Genomic DNA, 24,043 nt, shown 5'->3' with positions numbered 1-24,043 from the left:
AGGTGTATTGAGATCCTGTGACCTTATATGAGAGCAAAACAACAAATAAAATATTTTCCTTTCAAGAAAATTTCCTTGAAGCTACTCAGGGTTGCGATATTCACTTAAACAAATTATTTTTAAAAATGCAGTAAACTCTTGGTTTCATCCTCAGAAACAGCTTAAAAACTTTAGTTAAAATCATGATTTAATATTCTTTGATGAAACAGGCATATTTAATGGAAGGGCATAGCCAGCCTTCTCTCCAGTAAGGCAATACCAGATTCTGTGAACCAACCGCAGCCTTTAGAAGAAGAGTTTTCTGATGGAAGGGGTTGATATTCTCCTCATTGTGTCATAGAGGCACAGTAGACTTGCCATGAACTTTGTAGATGTGGGTGATGCTTCACTAGAATAGAGGTGAAGTTTCTCTTTTAGCTTGATTCCCCCCTCCAAGAGCCACCACGAGGGAACCTGTGCAGCATCCACAAGGTTTTGTGTTGGTTTTGGATTAGTAAACTGCAAGTAGCTCTATGCCCTTGGTTTCATCACAGTTCTTTAAAAGATGTGAATTGACAGCATCAAAGTGACTTGCATTGATCTTTGTTACTCACTGGCTACTCCAACTTCATGGCTAATCTCAGTATATTTACTATTTGAATTACTTTATTATTAGAAGATTAACCAAGACCACTACCAAACCCCTACTAATATCCACCCCTCACCTCCCTGCCACTGAAAGCAACCCATTTACATTTTTAGGTGATTTTTAGCTAAAAACCTGTGAAGTTTGCTTTTGGTGTAGCTGGGAACATATAAATAGATGAGGATTACCTGAAAATGCTGCTAATGATTAGTATGTGTAGCACTCAAAGATGCTTAGGCACACAATCCAAGAGGTCTGTAAGAACCTTCCATAGGTTGTTGAAGAGCAAGGAGTAGTCTGTGCTTACAAAGTCACCCCATGCAGACTTACTGGCAGGAGTATTTACCTTGCCAGTAGCAACTGCAAATTCCCAGGCAAGCTTCTCTAGGTGTGGGGCACAGTCTGCTGTGGGAAGCATGTCCTGGGCACAGATAGCCCTGAGTCAGTTTGCTGAAGGACTGCGTTGCTCTGGAGAACTAAGCCAGTCTTACATAGGTGCATAGCCTTGCAAGTGCCCCCGTGACCTCGGAGAAGAGGAACTTATGCTTGAGTAGAGAAAACCACAGACTCACACCAAATATTCTGAATTGGAAGGGACCCACAAGGCTCATTGACTCCAACTCTTAAGTGAATGGCCTGCATGGGTCAAACTCTCAACCTTGGCACTATTAGCACCAGGCTCTGACCACAGAGCTAATGCAGAGCCTACTTGTCCCTCTGCTGTGTGATGGGGAAAAGGAGGAAAGGAGCTCCTTGTGATATTTTATTGGTATGGGAGGCATTTAAGTGCCTTTTTTTCCATGGAAATAAATGGCTCCAGCTACAATACATTGTGTTGGGTGGAGAGTCTGCTGATTCTGAACATGGAAGAGAGGTAGAAGCGCTAGGAAATGGCTGGATAACCTCTGCTTTTGAAGGCAGAGCTAAAGCCTGCAGGGGCATATTAGACAGGAGTATAAAATCTTATTACTGAGACATGATTCTTGTTATTAATCAATGATTAAATAACAATTTAGCCATATAAATTCCTCCCACTTTCAAAGCACAAAAGAGCTGTGCTCATTTACTCCAGCCAAGAATTTGATATAATAATTTTGGGAAGCTTCCTGTTTCTTTCATTTTCACAAGAGTTCTGTGTTATGTAAAGAGACTGTGGCATGAATGTTACCTGGCCCAATTTCTGAGTGTAGTTAATTGACTTAGCTTTTTTCTCTGCATGAAATTCCACACACAAAAGGATGTTTTATATCACAGCCAATTGCTGAGAACACTTTCAAGGAGTCTTTCATTAAAAAAAAAAAAGTCCTAAATAGCCTGTATTCTTTTATTTCCCACATTATACAATAGTAAAATTTTCAAGCAAGAAATATGGTATTTTTCTGCTGAGCCTTCTACTAGTCTCAAGCTTTCTGTTTATTCCAGAAATATCAGACAGTCTACACCATTCGTTCTATAAGAATCTAACCCTGTATACTTTACTAAAACTTCTTCTTGGGATACTTTTGTCCAACAAATGCAGTCCAAAGACATCTACATAGGGATAGTTCACTAAAAAAATAAAACACCTAGGGATGGCAGGAACTTTATAGACTGTCTAAATATTGTTTGTAGGTCTCTGAATGGTGCTTGGTTTGGCCCTCAATAGAATGCCTAGGATACTTTTCCTGGAATGATAGTGTCATGAAGTCATTGGAGTAGTAATTTGTTTGCAGCAATACCTGTGACTTCTGGCATGTGCTGGAAATTTTAATTCAGGCTCACATATGTTGAGAATAAACACTTGAAATCACTAGGCTGGTAAAATATATAAGCTACATTTTATGACCTTGAGTTGAGTGAAGTTGTAGTATCAGCAGAAGTGTGTTTTGAGTTGTGGTAAAAATGATCTCTTTAGAGAAAGTCTCAATTTGTACAGAGAGGAAATTTGCTGGGAATTCTTTTCAAAATGATGATTGGAAGACAAGAGGGGCCTTCATCAAAGGGGAAAACTTGAAGAGAAAAGAAAAATAAGAAGGGCAAATGTTTGAGTTTTTAAGGCTAGATACTGGATTGAGGAAAGAGAAGGATAGAGGAAAGATATAAAAACAATGTACACTGGGGAAAGGAAAATGAGGCAGAAAACAGTATTTCAAAAATGGAGCGTTAGAGTAATAAAAATAGCAGAGTTAGCAGGATAAAAAGCATTAAAGCAGTGCTGGAATTAGGCCAGTGCTGGACTGTGGCAGTTCACAAAAGGACCCTGACAGCTCTTGTAATGAGAGACAGGCTAATTGAAATTTGTTCCTCTCCAATTCTGATGCGTGACTTCCAGTACTGGTGAGGGAAACACACAGAAAAATGCAGAATGAGGAAGAGCTCTCCAGCATGACTAGGAACACCCTTGTAATACCAAATACAAAAAGAAAATAATATAATTCTTCCAAACGTGTTTCTTTCTCTGCAGCACATAGTGAATTATCACTGACATGGAACGTAAATGAAATTCAGTCAAGTTTCAACTTTAAACACTGGGCCTGAGGAGACTTCTTAAATGTAAGTCATTTGGGTATTAATATATACATTATTAAAGTTTTTCTGCATTTAAAAAAAATGTTATGATTTGGGAGCAAATAAACTGAATTCTTTATGTGTTACTAAATAGCTGAATGTACATTTTAAATAGGAAGCTTAGTGCAGGCTGTACCACAGGATCATGGCTGATTCTTCTTTGCAGGGTGTCCTGGGTTGGCTATATGATGCTTGTCTGTGCAATTGTCTGTTCTGTTTATGCTGAATAATAAGTTTTTCACCTTTAAGACTTGTCCCAAGAGCAAAGGGGGGAGAGAAGTGCGGAGTTTGTTTTCAGAGCTGGCCCTCACTCCTCCAAATTCCTGCTCCTGGACTGTGTTGTCTGCAGATGGACAGACAGTGGGACAGAACTCTCCTTTGCTTTTAGTTAGTTTTAGCTAGCTGAGACAAAGAAGTTCCCTGTATTGTGGGTTTATTTTTTCTTTTCTTTGGACCTGTTAAAACCTGCTCTGGACTGAACCCCAGAAGAACATGGGCAGCTTGCACCTGTGGCCCAGTGGGTTGGGTCATGGCATTTCCAGGGCCAGAGGGACTGATAAGACACTGAATGAACCAAGCTGCAATCTAGGGAGGGGACTTTTCTGAGTTTGTCTCTCTTTTGGAGCAGCAAGATCTTTTATTTTAAAATATACAATTTTTTTCCACTTTTCTCCAAGGAGGTATTTTTTCCCGAACCGGTTGCGGGAGGGGCCAATTGAATCTGCTTTCTAGAGGAACCCCTTCAGGGGTTCTCTACCAAATTTGCCCTGAACCAGGACAAATTAACATTATCAATAATATAAAAGAAGAAGGTATTTATTATGCAAGGTCTTCAGCTAACTATCTGTACCAGGAGATCTGATCCTTCTGGTCTATTTTATCCATCATTAAATCATGGAAGGAAATATGTGAGGCAAAGGATCCCTGACCTTTTCCAAAGAGTCGTCTTTTATGTGAATTAGCTTAATACTTTTTAAGATCAAAGTACAGTTTTAAATTCAAGGCTAGAAGAAATTGTTTAAATAACCGTTTTGTACATAAACCTAGTATATTGGGAAAATAATCATATGGAGTAAAATATATGTGAAGTATTTTTCATATAAGGTGGGAAATACGTCTCAACACCCAAAATTATGGGACATACTTCACTTGTACCAATTTAAGGGAGAGGCAGCTGCTGAAGCAATGCTGATGCAAAATCCACTGAAGATCTGCCCAAGTGGTGAGGGGTGTGGTTCAGCCAAGTGTACAAACACATGCTAAAATTAATTCCCACTCACAGCATATGCTTACACATGCTATTGCTTCATTCTCACACATAGTTTATGTCAGCTATAGCATAGTTCCTAAGCTGTAATATCCATAATCTCAGAAGGAATTCAGAGCTGTAGGTTGTGGGAGTAAAAGTGTTCTCATTGGCTTCTGGGCCCTGTACATGGGGTGAAGTGCTGCTTGTGTTCGCGCTTGGCCAAAGGCACATCCTCAGAGCTGTTGGGAGAAGCCTTTCCCAGCACCAAGAGAAGGGCTTTCTGTAGCTGGATAAGGTGTTTTCATCTTGAGTTCTTTTGGAATCTCTTTTTGTATTTAGTAAAATCCAGCTATTCTGTTAATAGTGATTGGCACCTTAGAAATACTTTAGACAGACAGATAAAAGGATTCCAAATGCATCCTTTGTGAATTTTTAATAAAAGATTTTGCATTGCCCAGTGATGAAAACAAATCATCTGTGGAAAGACAAAACTGTTTTCTATTAGTATCATTCACTGAGGATGTTTGTATATGTTTGGTGTCTGATATCATCTTATACTTAATCATTTAACCATTTCTAGCAACAAGATATGTCACTTGGCAAGCACTTGCGCATTGTATTTGCCTTTTTTTTTCCTGTGTTTCAAGGTCTGTGCTGTATTTTTCATACAATGATGCAGCTGATGAGCAGGTGTTTTCTGACAGTAAATTGTTTCTTTATAAAAAAATACAGAAGTTCTGGATTTATTTCAAATTCCAGAGAGAAAAAAAAAAAACAGGTAAAAATCTTTTTCCTTCAGGGTTTTTCAACAAGGGTTAGACCAAAGAAACCTCTGTGTCACAGATCTCTTGAGGATCCTGTATCAACAGTCACTCTGACTGGACTTGACCTTGCTTTGATTTTCTTTTTGCTGCACTGACATGCCCCCTCTTGCCACAATTACAAATTACTGAACTATTCACAGAATCATATCACAGAATAGTTTGGGTTGGATGGAATCTTCAATATCATCTTGTTATCCTAATACTATGGTGAGGAGGAATTTTGTAAGTGTTCAGTGTATGGTGGCAAATACTATATTTCATAAATTAATTTCAAGTAATGCTAAATTATGGAATTATGTACTACATACACTTTACTACTAAAAGAGTTCATCATGTTTAAGGTTATTACAATGAACACCAAAGGATTTAATAATGATTTGCACTTCTTGTAGAGTGGTACTAATGTAGTGAAAAGAAGGTTAGCCTAATTATATTCCACAAACCACTTTAGGGCTCTGCTGTATGGTGGAGACTGTTTTTTATGTTAATTAATTCTGAATGAAAGGTTTCTGAAGTGTTTTAATATTGTTCAAAGAGGCACCTGGAAGTATTTCCTTTTTTTTTTTTTTTTTTTTTTTTTTTCCAGGATATGTTGACCAAGTAAGCATCACCCTTTCCATGATGAGTTCCTGCATGCTGTATAAATTATAGTGAATAATAATGAACTGAGTATTCTAGTATTTTATTGAGAGATAGAGCTGAAGCTGGGTGAGAAAATTGCTGTGTTCTGACAAGAGACAACTTGGGGAGCAAACCTCAGGCCTAGAAATCCAGTTCACTTTCTTGCAGTACACAGAGTTGCTGGACAGTGCATTATGGACTTACACCCTCTTTGGAGTTGTCATTCCTAGTGTTCCACAAAAATAAATGCTAAACCATATTTGGCTTAGAATCTGGTTTGCACAAATCTGACTTCCTGGTGATCTAGTGCTGCAGTTCCAGGGGTGAAAGGGTACATTTTTGCATGTTACTTGCTTTCTGGTTCATTTTAATTGTCATAAAGCAGAGAGGTAGAAGACATCTACTGGTAGCATTTTGGTGACCTGCCTAGTTCCTTTTCAGCTTCCTTTAACTGTTGTTGAGTAATACAAATATTTCAGACTGGGATTTGCACCAAAAAACATAGCTGTGAAAATTTGTGTTGCCTCTTCTTCTACTGAAATTCTTGGGAATGTTTTTGCTTTTAGCCTTCTAATAGACCTGTTTGGAAATCCTATTCAAGCTGAATGTTTTAAACCCCAATTCCCTTAAGCACATGCTTCACATATTAGGCATGTGTTTAAATTCTCTTGATTTAGTGTCGTATACTTAAGGGCATTGCTAAATAAAGAAGGGCATGAGCATGTACTTAAATGCTTTGCTGATCAAAGGAACAAACCTTTTGATTTGATCTACATTTAATGCAAGTTAGATCACCTACCCAGTAGTCAAGAATTTACTATAAGTCTCTACTAAAGACAGCTCGTGATTAAGCTGTGTTCTTCTGGCTATGGAGATGGGAATGGCTGCATAATACAGCACATTTCTTAATATATTTCTGTGACATTGGTTGTAAATTACATTTTCAAATGCTATAGTTTCACCACAAATAAAAGAAGGGATCAAGACAGTAAAAATGAAAAGACAAAAGAGGGGATTGGTTATTCAAGGCATATATTCAGTCAAAAACCAGAATGATTCAATATGTTTTATGTTCTTAATATTTTTCTCTCTAGATAAAATGCAGTATGTAACACATCTCTTCCTCCTTACACTAAAAATTTATATTCAGGATACTCTAATGAAGTACATCTTGAGTCTCCTTTTCATGGCTAATGAGGAGACAACAAGAATTTGACTAATACTAGTACAATTACTGGAGCAGTGAAGCGTGCATCTCTGATTAGACGTGATAATTTGCAAGGCTGGGCTCTTCACATTAAGTTTGCAAACAGTTTAAAAATCACTTCCTCTATTTATCCAGCTAATCTCTGTTTAATGACTCCAGACCTGACAAAAGAAAGAGAAAATATCTCTTAAAACCCTATACTTCATTTATGAAGCTTGTATGTAGAGGAGAGGCATAACTGATAGCAAATTTTTTCCAGAACGCTTTTAGATGAAGTAATGTAGCTGATGTTTTACTATGCAGTGGTACTTTTATTATCCTGTAATACTCACACTCCTTTACATAGAGTTTTGTTGTCTTTGTCCAGGTTTAAACATGTATTTCTACTGATTTTTGGCTCTTTTGATTTGTTTCTGATTTGCCTTTTGAATTAAATACTTGATAATCCATAGAGTATGAATATTTTTGTTGGATTTGTTTTTGGTTTTTTTCAGAAAAGGTTGGTAGAGTGACTGGTGATGGTGCTGTTAGGGAATTCTTTATCGGTCATCAGCATCTTGAAAAGGCAGGTTTTAAATGGACTCAGGCATGTACCTTTCCAGATTTTTGAAATATTCCTTCATCTTTGAGGCCTCTGTTCACCATTTGGACTTGAAGCAAAGCTGGCTGAAGCAACAGGAACTATAGTTAGAATTCGTGATGAATTTAGTTAACCAAGCAGAAGCAGCTCTTGCTGTCAGTAGGTGGCACTTGTCCTGAGGCAGGAATGAGATGATATTTAAAAAGGACAGCCAGCGGTTCCAGTCAGGCATAAAAATGGATGCCTTCATGCAAAACTCTGTCCCAGAACACATCACTTACAGAAATAAAATATTCTAGGAATGACTGCAGAAAAAGAACTTCCATTAGATAATTTACATAAGCTTGCCAAGTCACTTAATGCACTCAAACCTGGACCAAGTGCCACTGTATTGTCTCCACATTCCATAGTGGCATCATTTGATTGCAAATTCTCTTAGGATCCTCTAAAACTGTGTAAAAACAGACTCAAAAACAATATACTGTCATAGGAAGGTAGAAAGGATTCAAGACTGTGATTCCCACAGATATTTTCTGGAGTTTTGCCTAAAATATGTAAAAGCACAAGTATGGAAAGAGGATCACATGCTCAGCCTGTTGTTTTGTACATATTTATTTGCTTATACAGCTTCCAGAGAGCACGATCATCTTTGTGTAAAGTGTCTTGTTGAAGATAGGCTCTGGGATTTCCCTGTCTATTTTAGTAAGTGATACCTACTACCCTTTTGTTTCCACCGAAAAGCAGCAGTTGTTGCAAGGATTGTGTGGGACAGAAATGTGCATCAGCTTCCTTCTGGACCTATGGAAGTTATTTGTGTCAGAGAGGGAGGGAATCCTTAGAGAAATTTTGGCAGACTGCATGGAAAGGCATCTTTAAATACTGAAGGCATCCAAATCTTTCTCTTCTTCCAGACACAAAAGAGATAAAACCAAAAAGTTGTGGGGTTTACTTCTTGGGGTTTGGCAGCTTCTAAAACTGATCTAAATTCCCAGTGGCAGAGCATCCTCCCTGAGGATTTGGATAGGGTGGAGGCAGTGCAAAATGACATCAACTTTTGCTGTTACTAATGTGATGGAAAATGGCCAATGTGACTTCAGAAATGGGAAAAGCCAATAAGGGATTTTCTTCATTCTTGCTCTGCAGTCTCCACTGGTGGCCCTTATAGGGCCATCTGCCTGATTTAATTCTTTCCCATTACAGAGTAATGCATTTAAGGACCTGGAGGTAGTATTTGAATGTGCTATCTCTTCATGGAAATCTTTTTTTTTTTTTTTTTTTTTAATTCTTCATTCTGCCTAGAACTGGAACTAAGAAAGCCCTTTTTCAATGAGGAAACATTGAGTAGAAATTACAATATGATCAGAGCTGCAATAAGTGTTCCTTGTTACCTATGCTATTTAGAGCTCTTGCTATTGAATCTGTGCAAGTGCTCCATATAATTGATATTACATTGTAATAATTAGTTTCTTGCTTTTAATCACAACAGCAGCACTGGGAAACAAAGGACCGCTTTTGCTCTTGCTCAGTGCCCTGGAAAGCAGCTTACCCCCCATGAGTGAAGGTGAGGGACTGCAGTGTTTCCATGCAGTTGGATTGTACTTGTGATTAGTGAAATGTTTCCTCACTATCACCCAGTGAGTAGTTCCAAGCAGACATCCAGCATTGTCTCTAATCTCCAAAGCTGCCTGTTAAGCTTTGAGGAGAATTACCAAGTTACTTTTTCTTCTTCCCTGTGCCTTAAGGCAGGATGCACAGCCTTTGAAGGGTGGAGGCACTCGGTGTCCAGCTGCCTGTTGTCTTTGGGGTGTTCTGTGCGGGGATAGAGCATTTGGGAGCCATTGAGGCTGCCATAAATTTTTAGGACACGTTTGCTTACAAACAGGTTAATGTTAATGCAGTTAATTGATAAAAAGAGAGAAGCAAGAAAATCAGTCATTAACTTTAAATTTAGAAGTTTTTGGTTCCAGCTTATGGGAGAAGCTAATGAACTACTGCTTCTTCTAGAGCTCATACCTTGGAAAGTTCCTAGGGCTACATAATTCCCACTCCTTCTGAAACAGATAATTAGTGGAGACACCCTGAGTTAATTCTGCCTTTTTTCCTGTCTGAATAGGGTAACACCTTCCTTTTTCTTGTCTGTTTGCACATTCTCTGACTGTGTTAAAGGCAGGACAGGAAACTTCTCTTTTTTCTAGTGGTTAGTTCTTTTCCATTTGTACTCTCTAGTGTAAATAGTAAAGTACATTTTGCCTGGTAGTTAAATAGGGTCTAATTTGGTTGTCTGTTAAATAAATGCAAGCCTTTCAGTAGGCTTTGTAGTTTCATAGTAGATTTATCACTTGTACTCATTTTAAAAGAAACAAATTCACTTGTAGGTTGGACCAAAAACCAAAGCCAAGTATAATGGAAATGCTATGTGGCCAGGAATCAGTGCTAAGAAGGATTTTTACTTCAAGAGAATGGCAGCAGTTAGAAACATGCTCTCAGTTTATCTCAAAACCGACTCATTCTCTGAAATAGATCCCAGTAGTTGCCACATATTTAAAAAAAAAAACAAAACAAAAACACACTACTCTTCTGAATATGCCCATAGTAAAACCTTGAGTTAATTTTGTTGACAGTTCCATAAATTAAAATGTGAATATAGCAAATTTTTCCTTCCATGGATTTTCCCTGTCATTATCAATGTAGTGGAGCACTGTTTCAAGCATGCAAAGTGTCTGTGACTTTATGTGCCACCCAATGTTCCTGATTCTCTGTAGCAGTGTTTTGCTTAGACTCTCTATTTTGTTGCACTCCATAATGAGAAAAATCTGGAACCTAATGAGGCAGCCTAAATTCCCTTTTATAAATTACATCCAGAATCATCAGTGCTGGGTTTGCTGGCAGCCTGCCAGATACCATGTCCCACTGCATAGACCTCTCTTCTTTCTCACTAAGATGACTCATATGGAAGAGTTTGTGTATCCCTGAGTATGTCCAGGAGCATAAGTGGTGTGATGTCTGTACAACCCTTAACTGGGGGTAATAACTTATCCTTCCTTCCCCCTTCAAAGAGATGCTGAAAATGTTGCAGCTGGTCAGTGCTCAAGGCCTTAGAATGGCAATGTGGAAATCCAAACTCTGAGACTGAGATACATCTCCCTGAATACACAGAGAAATCAATATCATTAATTGCAACAGCATTAGGATTGCCTGTGTGTAAAACAGCAATAATATTCCCTCCTTTCTTTACATGGATCACAGGCTCCTTCAGGAGTAGATGGAAGTCTGGTAATCACAGAAGTACTACGGTTTTCCCAGGACACTTGTTCTTCCACTGTGAGGGATGTTGAATAAGATGCACTAATCAACAGGGAAACTACTACGAATTCCTAGTTTACTCAGTCCCCCAGGTTGTTTCCACCTCTCTGAATGTCTGATTTATTTGAATCCTCATTTCCTAAGGAAGTGAAATTTATGATAACATCTTTACCTATCTTCCATTTTCCATCAGACATATTTGTGAACAAAGTTCTTAATCGCATTAAATTCCTAATCAGTAATAAAATACCTCTTCTGGAAAGCAAATATCTTTTTAATATGTCCACTGGAAAGGGTGAAAAATAAGAAAACCAACAGAGAATAGTATATCATGCATGCTTAGCTGCTTGAAAAAAGCAGCTTTTGGAGTGTTGTCTGTTCCAGACATTGGAGAATCCCCCCCTCAACTAAAGCTTCTTTCCTGTGTGAATTACCAGTTTTCAAACATGAAGCAACAGAAAAAGATATATGTTTTCCATCTAATACCTACTGGATAGTTAGTTAGGGTGACCTCGCACATTCAGTTAAAAGTTAATCAGCAGGAAGTCCAGTGGAAACCAGATGTAGTTAGCTCCACTGCTCATGGAAGGATTTCTCTGTAGATCCTTGTAATTTCTTCCCCAGATGTGAGCTGTCCCCTCTAATCATTGTGCTGCTTCAAACAACTTGTTCACACACTCCCCAGACTTCAAAATAACTCTTGTACAAAGCAAATCATCCTCAAGTTTGGAATAAATAGGGATTGAGCTATTTCTTATATGGCTATTTAGAAAAGGGCCTTAAGTTGTAGCATCCCTTTCTGTTTAGTTGTTGCTAGTCTGAGGCTGGCGTGGTGCTGTTTGTTAGAAGATTCTCATGTTACAGACAGAAACTGATGCACAGGAAGTTCCATCTGAAGATGAGGAAGAACTTTGCTTTGTGGGTGACCAAGCACTGGAACAGGTTGCCCAAAGAGGTTGTGGAGTTTCCCTCACTGGAGATAGACCAGAATTGTCTGGACATAATCTTGTGCCATGTGATCGAGGATGGGCCTGCTTGAGCAGGGACATTGGTCCCTTACAACCTTATCCATCCTGGGATCTCTTTCAGCACCCTTTGGTTTTGCTACCTTTACAGGAAACATGTGATGTTTCACCACAACTGGGACTCTGCCTCCAGGATGTTTTGCAGTAGATTTTATTGTGCTTTTGTTTGTTGCCTCAGAGACTTTTATCTGTGTAGGTACTTACCTCAATTTAGTCACCTTTTCAGTTTTCTGAGCTCCCTGCCTAAGTCTGGAATTCCAAGAGCTGTGGAAATTCCAGTCCACCTAGAAATTCCTTGCGAGCTGAAACTTCAGTTCATTTTCACAGAAATTTCTGGTATAGTCTTTAAAATTGTTGCAAGACCATAATGCTTCTGTAATCAATTATCAGGCTTTTCCTCTTCACAGGCTCTTTACATGTGGATGTAGCATAGGCAAACAGAATGTGAATTCCACTGCACTATTGATGCCTGGAGAGGCTGCCTGGAACTGAGGCAGCATTAGGAGCTAGACAGTGTTAAAGGAATAAAGTAGGGATTTATTAAAAGGCCTTCAAAGGATACACCCTGGGCAGTACAAAAGCCTGGCCGTGGTTCCACCCAAGATGGACCCTGAGTCACGAGATTTCACCCTTTTGTAAGTTTTATCCATTTACATCTTGCGGTTGATTGTCCAATTACAGCGTCAGGTTATGAAGTCCCATCCTCACAGATTGCTATCCTCAATTCCCTGTTGTTTATACTTTTTGGGCCTGAAGCTGCAACAGTGTCATTGGTTCTCAGGCTGGAAAAGGATTGTTTTGTCTAAGGAAAGTGTGAAGAGAACTTGGTAATGCTTTATATGAAGTTCATAGTTACATACTAATGGAGTACGGCAAATGGAAAATATGAGAGCTAGAGCTTAAGGCATCACTATCAGCAAGCTTTTAGCCAAGGTGGTTCACTACCCCAAAAGTAGATTTTGTGCTTAAGGATTGCTTTTGAGCTGCAAAGTTCCAGGTCACAGCTGTTGGCATTTGGATGTATATCTCTCTTGAAAATGTGTAAAATATTTGGCATTGTCAGAACAGGAAGTCCAGCTACCACAAAAATACTGGTTTAATGTGGGAGCACCTATATGCAACAGCACACCAAGGATTCCTAGAAGGAATCTGCTGCCCTCCTGATGTGTGAGGGTACTTGTTTTTGTGTGTATTTTCCATTAACCCTGAAATAAGTGCTCTTTGCCTTAGAATCTTAAGGTAGAGGTTTGGTAGTTTGGTTGGGAAAGTTAAAACAATTACCTCATTCATAAGGCAGGAATTTTAATTGAGATCACCAAGGTTGAAAAACAAGTGACTTATTCACAAGTAGAATTATAGGTTTTTCCTAGCCTTTTCCTCTAAATATTTGATCATAGAAGGCCTTGTTTTAGACCAACTGCAGCAGAAGAAAACATTACTCTTAGATTTCATATTCTGTGAGTCAGTGAAACTTGGTAACACACAGCTATATTTATCTTGTCCTGTCATTTCAGATGTACCTTACCCCACTCTATGGAATCATTTCTTATAGATGCTGGCAGCAGTCCTTGCCATCTCATACCTGATTTTTTTTTTTAAGCTCTACTTGTTTATTTTAGTCAGGTTGCTTCATACCCTGTTCAGAAATGAAATGTTTTCTCTGTGTATGGAATTTGACAGAAATGAAGAAAAATCTCATCCATTTTCCTCAGTTGTCCTTACCTCATATGAAGGAAAACATTCACAGCTGTCTCTAGTGTCCTGCAATGCAATAATTTTTCTCAGAGGTAGACTAATACCTGAAAACCTGCTGACAAGGCCACTTACCTTCTGCACTTGCTACGGTAATGTCTGGTCACTGGGAGTACAAGTATGATCACTTTCAGTTTCTATTAAGCCCATTACCCCTTTAAACAAAGTTTGCTATTTAGGCTAACAGAAAAGGTACAAGGATTTTTACGGACACTGAAATGAATAATTTGCAAAACACCCCAGGGAGCCATGCACAAAGATCTTACTGAAAATCAACAACGTGTACTCAGTAGAAAATTTTCTCCTTGGAAAATTACTGCAGACATGTATTAGGATTTACAGTCAAAGAAACCTTCAACATTGGATGAGTTTATTTTTTTCTTCTTCATTGTTGGGCTCATCTTTCTTTCATATGAGTGTGGCGGACAGTGCTGTGCTGTTGAGGCACTTGTCCAGTGTAAAGCTGTCTTGAGCTGGAATGCCAATTGTTGCTCTAATAACAATTTTTAAGAAGGCAGCATGAAATTAATATGCTACAATCTGCACAAAAGGAAGATAAAGCAAATGTAAACTTAGATCAGATAATTAACATGCCTTTGTGCATAGTGCTTGTAACAAATCCCAAGAAACTATTCCATGTTATTTTAAAGCAAGGAGGTTAAACTTTGTAAATGTGATGTTCCTCTTTTACTTTTTGAAATTACCTAGATGAAACAGGGGGATTTTTTTTGTTTAAGGTCAAGAAAATGCAATGATAGAGGATATAAAACATTTGAACCTCAAACCAATCATTCAAAAAAAAAATGGATCTTTCCTATGATTATCTAAACAGAAAGGTTTAGACACTTCTTTTAGAGATGGTGAACAGTACAATGAATTGTAATAGTACTGGAGCAGAATAAGACCTTCGTAAAGAGAAAAGAGCATAATGTATTTTCTGGAGGATATTCAGGGGTGTGTTCCTTTCTTTTTTGAATTTTTCTTTCTTGGTTTTTGTTTTGTTTTGGAAAAGGACTAACTAAATTTTACCACTGAGTCGGGTAATTGACCTGAATGTCAATCACTACATGAATAGTAGCAAATACCTGGCATGCACAAGAGAAAAAGTTACTTCTGAGCAACCTGCAACAGAGAAAACAGTGATCCCAGTGCAATTCCACAATCCATGGCTAATGCTGTAGTAGCATCTGCAGTATGTCACTGCAATCTCACACAGAAAAGCAGGTGTGTATTAAGGAAGAAGGCCTTTAGAAGCCAAATTCTCTGGGTTGAAGTCAGTCATGGCTACACTCTAAGAAGGTTGGAATTAGACTTAAGCACTCATTCAATTTTGCTAAATTGTAGTACATAAGTGTTATCTTGATGGTAAAAAATTTTATTCTTTCCTGTGTATCTAGGATTTTATCCCATTACCTGCTGACCTTGCTTATATAATTGACAAAAGGGTATTCCATTAAAAGTAAAAGCTTTTTTATTTCATTTTGTCTATATAGTTCAATTTTTAATGTCCATCCTCTTAGTGACCAAACATTTACCAAGTTCACTAACTTTCTGTAGATGACTGTGTATTATGGCTCAGTTGCTCTGAGGTCAATCCACTGTTTTCCTATTTATTTACTTAAAGAAATAAACAGACTTTCTTGTCCAGACTGCCCATTTTCTAAGATAGTACACAGAATAAGCCACAACTTTCAGGCACTGGGAATAATGGTGCATTTTGCATATAGGTATGCACTTTGTATATATATCTACATTCTCAAACCAAACCACATCAGGCTTTTCTCTGATTTTTTTTTTTTCTTACTTAGATAGTAAGTGATGAATGCATTATAGCCTATTCTTATTATAGCCTATATATTACAAAACTGAATTTAAATCTAGTTTTGTGTGTAACTACTGTGTACACTGGAAATCTGTCAAACTACGAAGTTGCACCACTAGCTGATGATTTAGCTAGTTTGATAGTTAAAGAACAGTGGACCTGGAACTACTCTTTCTGTCCTAGAGGTTTCAAACCAGTGATAACAAGAGAAAACTAAAATATCTTGTCAAAATTATAAATTGAAGTGTAAAACTGTGAGGGTTTAGGTATGGCAGAATAGCTACCAATTAAATTTATTTTTGCAGTGGAAAGACAATAGATTAGATTTTCTAGGTGCTTTGCACACACAAAAAAGGGATAGATTGAATCTTCTGAGATATTCTGCACTGTTCACTACTTCTCAGCTCTATGCTGTTAGGAGGCAAGCAAATCGTTCCAGCAATGCTGTTAAAGCAGTTTTTAAACTACTTGTATGTGGGGTGTGCTATCAGTCTCAGCACTGGGGCATTTCATATTTCCATTCTGTGTTCTCCACTGTGTTGCAGAGACTGAGAAATAGCTGTGGCTATATTATGGGTTCTGGTTTATGCAATCCTGAAAAAATAACTGAAAAAAATTGAGAGGAATAATTTTTTTTTGCTTTACTTTTTGGTATTTTAACTTTTAAAAGAACTAAACCAATTTATTTTAAAAATAAACTAAGAACAAACTCAGGCTTTTTGTGACAAGGGGCTTCTAGCCACATAGTATCTATCAGGATCATTGCAAGTTGTTTGTAGTGTACTATGGAAAATAGTTGTGCAATGGTGGGATGTCCTGATCACATTAGTACAGCAGTGCTGCTTTGAAGGTTCCTAGTATTTCTCATCCATCTTTGTTTAGTTAGAGAGTATCTCTGTGTTGTCTGTGAAAACCCATGATGGTGCTACAATAACTTCATTAAAGCCATTATAGCCTGTAGAAGTTTTGTGTTTGGATTTATTCAAGGAATGAAATTTCACACTGAGACAGAAGTTAAGGTTTCAGCCTTTGGAAAATTCATAATGGCTTTTGGTGTGAACTAAAAATAAGGAAAAAGCATCAGAGATGAAATTTTGAGAAACAACAGGTTTCTGCACTTTGAAATTATTAGTTACAATACATACCACATTTTGCACAGGACCAATTTAAAAAAAAAAAAAATTCAACATTTCACATTACTTTTTCTTCCTTTAAGTACTTTATTACTGAAAACTTTCCTTCTGATTCCATTTCTCCATCTGTTCCTGGCAAAGAATTTCACATATGTATAAACTTTCCGATGCTTTGCTTTTATGGCTTTGCTACTAACACACAAGAGTACTGTCACAAACTTGTATGTGTAAAGTGGAGATAGCATCTCATGGCATATTTATTAACTGGCTTTCAGAGACCTGTTAGATAGGACATATTTTGGTAGGAAGAGGCATTTATATTCAAAAATTAGGTTGCTGGTCTGTAGTTATATTTGTGTGGAAGGTACAACCTGCTTATCTGATCAGGTCTTAATTAAATCTTGGGAGCAGTAGATGTCTCATGAATTCATTTTGTGAAATGAAAGAAATTTAATATAAATGCAGTACAATACATAAGTAAAAGACTAAACAATTGTACTAGAACTAATGGAATAGATCTTAAATTAGTTGCTGTAGTTTTTGTTTGGGATCCATCAGCTGACAAGGACTATAGGTAAAGCTTTAGCTTGTGAATACCTGGCCCACAAAGGAAGATAGGAACTAGAGCTAAAGATCTTTCAGGCAAATCAATTTCCTTATATGTAAAAATGCCAAAAGACAGTTGGTGGAAACTAAAACACTCCTCATGTTCACAAAGGTTGCCCAGTTGCTTCTGCATCTAATGAAACCTTTCCAAAGTAAGGGCCACAAAAGCTGAGGCATTCTATCTGAATTATCCAGGGCCAGGAACCTTGAAAGCACTTGATACTTACCTTGAGAAAACTGGCTGTCCTGAGATTTGCCCCAAAAATGAAGTGTGGAGCCTAAGCAAGTTGCCCCAAAGCTGGACAGTCCTGCAAAATTTGTCTCTGAGGTTGTGGCAGAAACTGCAAGCTGTGTCCTGAGGAGGAAGCCCCCACAGCAGCCCCAGCGGGGTGGCCCTGTAGCAGCATCTGGTGGCACATCCAGCTGGAATCCTGGCTCTACCCCTCTGCTGCTTCCTACTGTGAAGGATGGCTGAAGAATTGGGTGAAAATATGGGAGTAGTTGTCCCATGCCTGTGACTTCAGGGCTGGACTCCCAGCAGGTCTGTCCAGAATCCATCAGTTTTGAGAATTGTAAGGCTTACAGAAAATGAGTCAGTCAGTGCAGATGCAGGGTCCTGAGAACTTATTTTCTATGGAAAAAATGTGGGTTTGACAATGTCTTGCTGTCAACTCAAATTTGTCCAAACCTGAACTCTAGAGCAGTCATAGGTCCTGGAAATTGTAGAGTACTTTTTGACTAGCTTCCCTTACAACTATAACCATGATTTTTTTTTTTTTTCTGCAGAATTTTTGCTGTCGTCCTTCACTTTTCCAGCTCAGCATGCTATTCTTTTTTTTTCCCCAGAACTGAAGTCTATTTAGAATAGAGTCCCCTTTGACCAAGTATAGAGGGGAATATTTCCAGGAGACAAAAAAAACAGTACAAGAGTAAAATATCCTTAAGAGCTTCTTAACACACAGAGAATAAAACCCACATTTCTTTATAGGGATTTTTTTTCCTGGAGTAGAGGTTGAGAAGATGGGGAAAGTCATTCATCTACCCTGTTATAGACTTGCCTTCCACATGGGACCTCTCTGTTTTAGCCAGCTGAAGGTTTTGCACGCATTCCTTTAACATACACACTTGGGGTGTGTCTAAATCCTGTGAGGCACAGAAGTCACCTCTTGAGCAGGAGGGGTTTAGTCCAATGTCAGTTGATGGAATCCTTGCCAGTGATTCCTAAAAAATTTACATCAGTCCTTAGGTAGGCACAAATACCAGCTGTAATATTTTGAAGAGTGCCTCAGGTTGGTGATGGAGAAAAAAGGGTAACATGACCTGTCACATAGAATGTTTTCCAATTTGTTGAATTACTGGCCAGCTTCTGAAATTTCTCACGCTTAATCTAACAGGGAGTGTGCCTGAGCAAAGGAAGCTGTAAGCATCAAGAAAGGAGTAAAGGCGAGGTTTAAACACAGACAAGCTGCTTTGCAGTTACTAATGTGTTTTCCCTATTAAAGTGACGTAGCTGCCAGCATTTCATATTTTTCTCACACAAGCACTACGCACATGGGAAGATGCAGAGATGCCCCTGTCCCTTCAGATAAACCATGCACATTTGGTAGCAATTGAACTGGAGAGAGGGAGGGGTTTCTGTTGGCTTTTGCTGATATTGTCTGGTTTATATTAGGTTGGAATTTCTGAGATTTGGGAATGTATTACTCTTGCAAACAGTGGTTGCTATAGAAAATGTAGGATCATCTGAGCTATGCCACATATACAAAATAGGCCTGAATACTGACATCTTCCTGGAACTGGAGTGCTGGGGGAAGAGTGTTGGGTCACTTGTATGTATTGTTATAGCTGTGATTTCATGTCTTGCATTTGTCACATTTACTCTTGCCATTGTAATAATTATGTGTAGTCTTCAGGAATCTGTATGGGCTGTCACCAGTAGGACATTATGTATTTTCCATCTTCAGTTCTATCTAGGACAAGATTATGCTTGGGAGCAGGCAAAATAGTTTGACGAGAGAAGCTGCCTGAACAATCTGCAGTCTTGCTTAGGATGAAATAAGTGGTTCTGTGGACTAACAGGGAAGAGGATGTCTCCTATCCTGACTTGAATAAGGATAGAAGGAGAAAAAAAATCTGCAAAGATGTGAAATTAACATAACTGGATATTTGAAATCTAATTTGTTCAGAAAATAATATGGAGAACTTCTGTAGTATTAATCTGCAGTCTCTGTAATTGTCTGTAGTACCTATTAATAGTCCAGTTTTCCCCAATTTTTACTTGGGTGTCAGGTGACAGAAGGGTCTTGCTGGGGGAAGGCAATGTGGCCACACTGCTTCCAGTTCTTCCTGTGCCTGTAAGTGTGTGGTATTTGCAGCTTCCCAGTATATCAGACAACAATTGCCATCCTGTTCCCCAAAGACCAGCAGATTTAAGGGGTTTGGCTTCAGCATCTTTCAAGTTCCATATCTCAACAGCTTGCACTCCTTGCCAAGTGCATTCACAAAGTTCTGTGATAAATTTGATAATATTGTCTTTTGGAGGAATCTGTGTCACTGAGCCAGGACATACTGACTGCACACACAGCAATGCTCTGTATTTTCCTAGCTCTGTGACATAATGACAGAAGGGGGGGTGGGGAAAGCCAGACATAGAAGTATAAAGAAACCAGAGAGCCTAGACTCAGGGCACTTGCTAATGATACTGTGCAGAAAAACTACAAATATGTTGGTACAGATAGAGCCTGGGAGTATACAGCATTTGAATTTTGATCAGCTTTTCATACATGCAGCTCTCAAAGTAGCAAGCATATTTATGAGGTTCAGACTAGATTTATTGTCACAGACATTGTTTCATGGTGGTGTGGTTTAACCCCAACTGGCAACTCAGGACCGTGCAGCCACTTGTTCATGCACCAGGGGGATGGGGAATAGAATAGAAAAAAAGGTAGAAAAACTGTGGGTTGAGATAAAAACAATTTAATAATTGAAATAATTATAATGGAAATGGAGGGAACAAAAATAAATCAATGAAATGCAAGAAAGGCAGTGCACAACAAAATTGTTCATGGCCCACAGAGTAGCGCTCAATCCATCCCCGAGCAATGACTGGCATCTCTCAAACAACTGTCCCAGTTTATGTACTGGACATGGTGCTCTCTAGTATGGCATATTCCTTTAGCCATTTCAGCTCATCTGTCCTGGCTCTGCTGCCTCCCAGCTTCTTGAGTACCTCCTCACTGGCATAGCAGGGGAAACTGAAAAGTCCTTGACTGAGGGTCAGTGCCAACTAAAAAAAAAAAAAAAAAAAAAAAGTATGTTATCAACATTCCCCTGCTGAATCCAAAAACACAACACTGTACCAGCTACAAGGAAGAAAATTAACTCTATCCCAGCCAAACCCAGGACAGATTGGCACACTCCATCCCTTGCCTACTACTATGCAAAATCAGCTTACTCTAAGCCTCCAAGCAGGTCTCAGAGACTCTAAGCCCAGCTTTCCCATGCTCTCTGCACCCAAAGGCAACTGAAACTGTACTGAAAGGAGTAGGATGTTTGAAGTGGAGGTGGTGATGCTGAGCTTCCACTAACATCTGGTCATTAATTTCAGCTTTGGGGACTTCCAAAATGTTGGCAAACACAGCTCCAGCTGGCCTGGGGCCTGTGGCTTTTTCATCAGCAGGTAAATAGGCCAGATGGTCTCTAATTTTACTACTGTTCCTAGCATGGATGATGAGCCTTGGTCCCTACAGGGCAATGCACCTCCTAAACACCGAATGTTTTTATCCACCTTTTGACCATATAGAAACAATGTAATTATTAGAAGAGTAGTAAAATTTTTAGAGCAGTGGCTAAAAAGAAAGTCGGAAAGTGAGAGGCTGAGAAAAAGCAGCAATGATCACATAGCTTTCCTCTTTCCATTTCAGAGTGGCAAAGTCTAGAAATCCTTTTTGAACAGCTGCACTTCCATTTGTGTTTGCTATAAAACAAAACTGTTTCACTTGCAGGAAGAAACTAGGGGAAACTGTTTTGTCTTTGCCATTTCTGTTCCTTTCAGCAAACAACAACGGACAAAAAAAAATCAAACACAGAATCAAATGAAAAAATCTTCCAAATCTCATCAAGCTTTCTCAAGAGCTGTAGAGCTAAGATGTGCATTAGAAAGCTGAAAGAATCCCAATTTCAGTGCTTTATCTTCAGTACTTATTGGAGGGAGTTTTTGTCATAGCTGCATGCAGCATAAAAACTTGTTACAGGGTGGGAGGATGAGATTTGGGAGAATCTGGAGCTGGAACCTAAGGCAATATTCAGGCAGTGATTATGCAATTGTTGCGTAATATGGAGAGTGCTTGCATGAATAATCCTGTTAACATCAGAGTTTTGCAATCAAGCAATTGAACGCTGCCCTGTTTAAAACCATCTGTATTTATGATGGAAAAGTCAGCAAAATCGCCATTATAAGAATAGTGGTCTCATAAATATACACTTTCCCAGTGAGGGTGAAGAGTGTAACAATGTTAGAGGAAAGAATAGAGGAAAACATTTTCTCAGTTTACATATAGCAGGAAGGATTGGGTTCAAGAGTTTCCCTTGAGAAATGGAAAAGGCATAGACGATTATTATGGATTGTCATTAATGTGTTATGCCTGAGAAGCACTTTGAACAGTAGGATTGACAAAATTGAAAGGAAAAGGGGGGAAGTGCACTAGTCACCTGAACAATGAGCAATTTTTTTTATTTGTATCTACCGAGTGCTAGAGTTAGCATCGGCGGAAGGCTTCGTTCCCGAACCTCGGAGGATTCTTCGCGCTGACGAGGCGGGAGCTGCAGGTGCCGCTGCTCTCCTCCCGCGCCCCCGCAGCGAGGGACGGCTCCTGCTGCAGGGCTCTGCCGGGGGCTGCGCTCGGGCAGAGGGGCGAGCCGCGGGCTGCCGGGAGGAGCAGCGAATGTACCGTCAGTTCCGCGGCTGGAAAAGCCGCAGCACCCCTGCAAGCTGTTTCTGTGCTCCCAGCGGGGGAACACACACGCTGAGCCTGTGCTCATGCCAAGGGCGGGCCCGGCTCGGGCTGCGTGCGGGGCGGCAGCGGCGCTGCCGCTGCAAGAGCCGAGTGCCGCCTCCTGCGGCTCTGCCAGCTACAAGGCAGCCCCCAGCCTCTGCGCAAACACAGAGGCGGCGGCACAGCCGCTGCCAGCAGTGCTGGGGAAAACGAGGCAGTAAATAGCTGATAGATGAAGTTTAAGCTAGATGCCAAAGCAGAGTAAGCCTCTGTTAGACTGCCTTTTTTGTTCGGTTGGTTTGGGTTGGGTTTTTTTCCAGAAGGTTTAAGGCTGTTTAGAATGAGTGGGTCTATAGAGATGTCTCTCTAGGTATCAGGGACAAGGCAGGATGACAGCTGAAATTTAACCGGAGTTCACATTGCCAGGAAGAATTTGAATGTTTAGGTGGTGATAGCTGAAGAATGTGTACAGTCATCTGTGCAAAAAAAAAACAAAACCTGAGAAAATCTGTAGCTGATGGAGGAAAGTAATCTGCTTTTATCTCATGCCACACTGTTTGTAAAAGCAAATCCAGTGCCCTAAATGCCAATAGCTACAGAACACTGGAGCCTTTCAAAGCTAGTGTGCTTCTAGGTGGGTTTATTCATTAGCTTTCTAAAGGTTTTGACATGCTAGAAAGTACAACCATTTTCAGACCAAAGAGCACCGGTGTAAGATAAATAATATTTTTATGGTTGTTCCTATGTGACAGTCCATGTCAGGAGGAAAACTGTGAGGCCATCTTCCCTATTCTGGTTTCTCCTATACTCTGTATAAAAACAGTCATCTAGTAGACTTCCATGCTTGTTGATTTCTTGGATATATGTAATACATTTGGATGTTGTAATAATCTTGAAGTTTTATTTCTATGGGAAAATACATCTGGAGAACGTACCAAAGGCATAGTTCATTTCTCTTTGTTAGCCAGCGTGCTATTTTGGTGCTTTCCAGGGTGCAAATAAAGTTCCCAAAGTGTTCTAGGAAATAAATTGGAAAGAGCTACTAAAGGTATACCCCTTTGCTTTAAAAACTATATTTTAGAGTATGGCAGTTTGCATTTTCATTTTTGGGGAGATAATGAATAATTGGTATGAACAGGAAAATCTCCACTAACATCAGTGCAGCTGCATTCATTTAGATCAGTTGAGGATCTGAGGATCTGATTCACTGTATGACAAAATGTCTCAGCTAATATAATTAGCTAAAGCTGCAATCAAAGCCCAGCAGGAATGTGGGTTGTTGCAGCAATGTGAAATAGAAAAAAAAGAAGCAAAGCTGAAAGTTTCCAATATACCAATATATATGAATATGTTCAGCTACAACTACTGTTCCATTTTTTTGTGTTTATGGATGTGCTAAGTTGGGGTACCATGCCAGGATGAGAGGAGGCAGCTAGCTGAATTGGAGAGTTTGTCTCATAATTATGAAAACTACTTTTTCCCTTGCCTTCATTCAAATATTGAACAATGTAGACCTGTGGCTGCTAGCTGAGCAGCAGAGAGAGCTGCTACCAGGGCTTCCATTGTCCATTTTCTTATTTACTCCTTGCAAGGCTCTCTGTTTGGCTCACCATAGGTACTAGGCTGTCTTTCTCTGTGCTTCAGCATTCTAATTCCCACACCTGCCTGCCCAGATCTCTGAGGCTGAGCTTGCTCTCACCCTGTGCCTCCTGCAAGGAATTAGTGCTCAAGTAGCTGATGGTATCTGTCCTCTCC

The 24,043-nt window shown here is 39.3% G+C and overlaps 1 protein-coding gene and 1 long non-coding RNA gene across 2 annotated transcripts in view; both read left to right on the top strand.

The window, feature by feature from the left end:
* ZMIZ1 (zinc finger MIZ-type containing 1) overlaps nucleotides 1-24,043 on the top strand; it is a 717,720-nt gene that overhangs the window by 198,000 nt on the left and 495,677 nt on the right. The gene's annotated exons all lie outside the window — the stretch shown is intronic.
* Nucleotides 1-24,043, top strand: part of LOC137477944 (uncharacterized) — a 295,868-nt gene that overhangs the window by 182,080 nt on the left and 89,745 nt on the right. The window contains exon 4 of the long non-coding RNA XR_011001298.1: nucleotides 3,069-3,157. This is a non-coding gene — a long non-coding RNA (uncharacterized lncRNA). The remainder of the gene's footprint in view (nucleotides 1-3,068; nucleotides 3,158-24,043) is intronic.

Source organism: Anomalospiza imberbis, chromosome 8 (genome assembly GCF_031753505.1).
Source record: "Anomalospiza imberbis isolate Cuckoo-Finch-1a 21T00152 chromosome 8, ASM3175350v1, whole genome shotgun sequence".
NCBI lineage: Eukaryota > Metazoa > Chordata > Aves > Passeriformes > Viduidae > Anomalospiza > Anomalospiza imberbis.
This window is presented reverse-complemented; position numbering and strand designations above follow the sequence as displayed.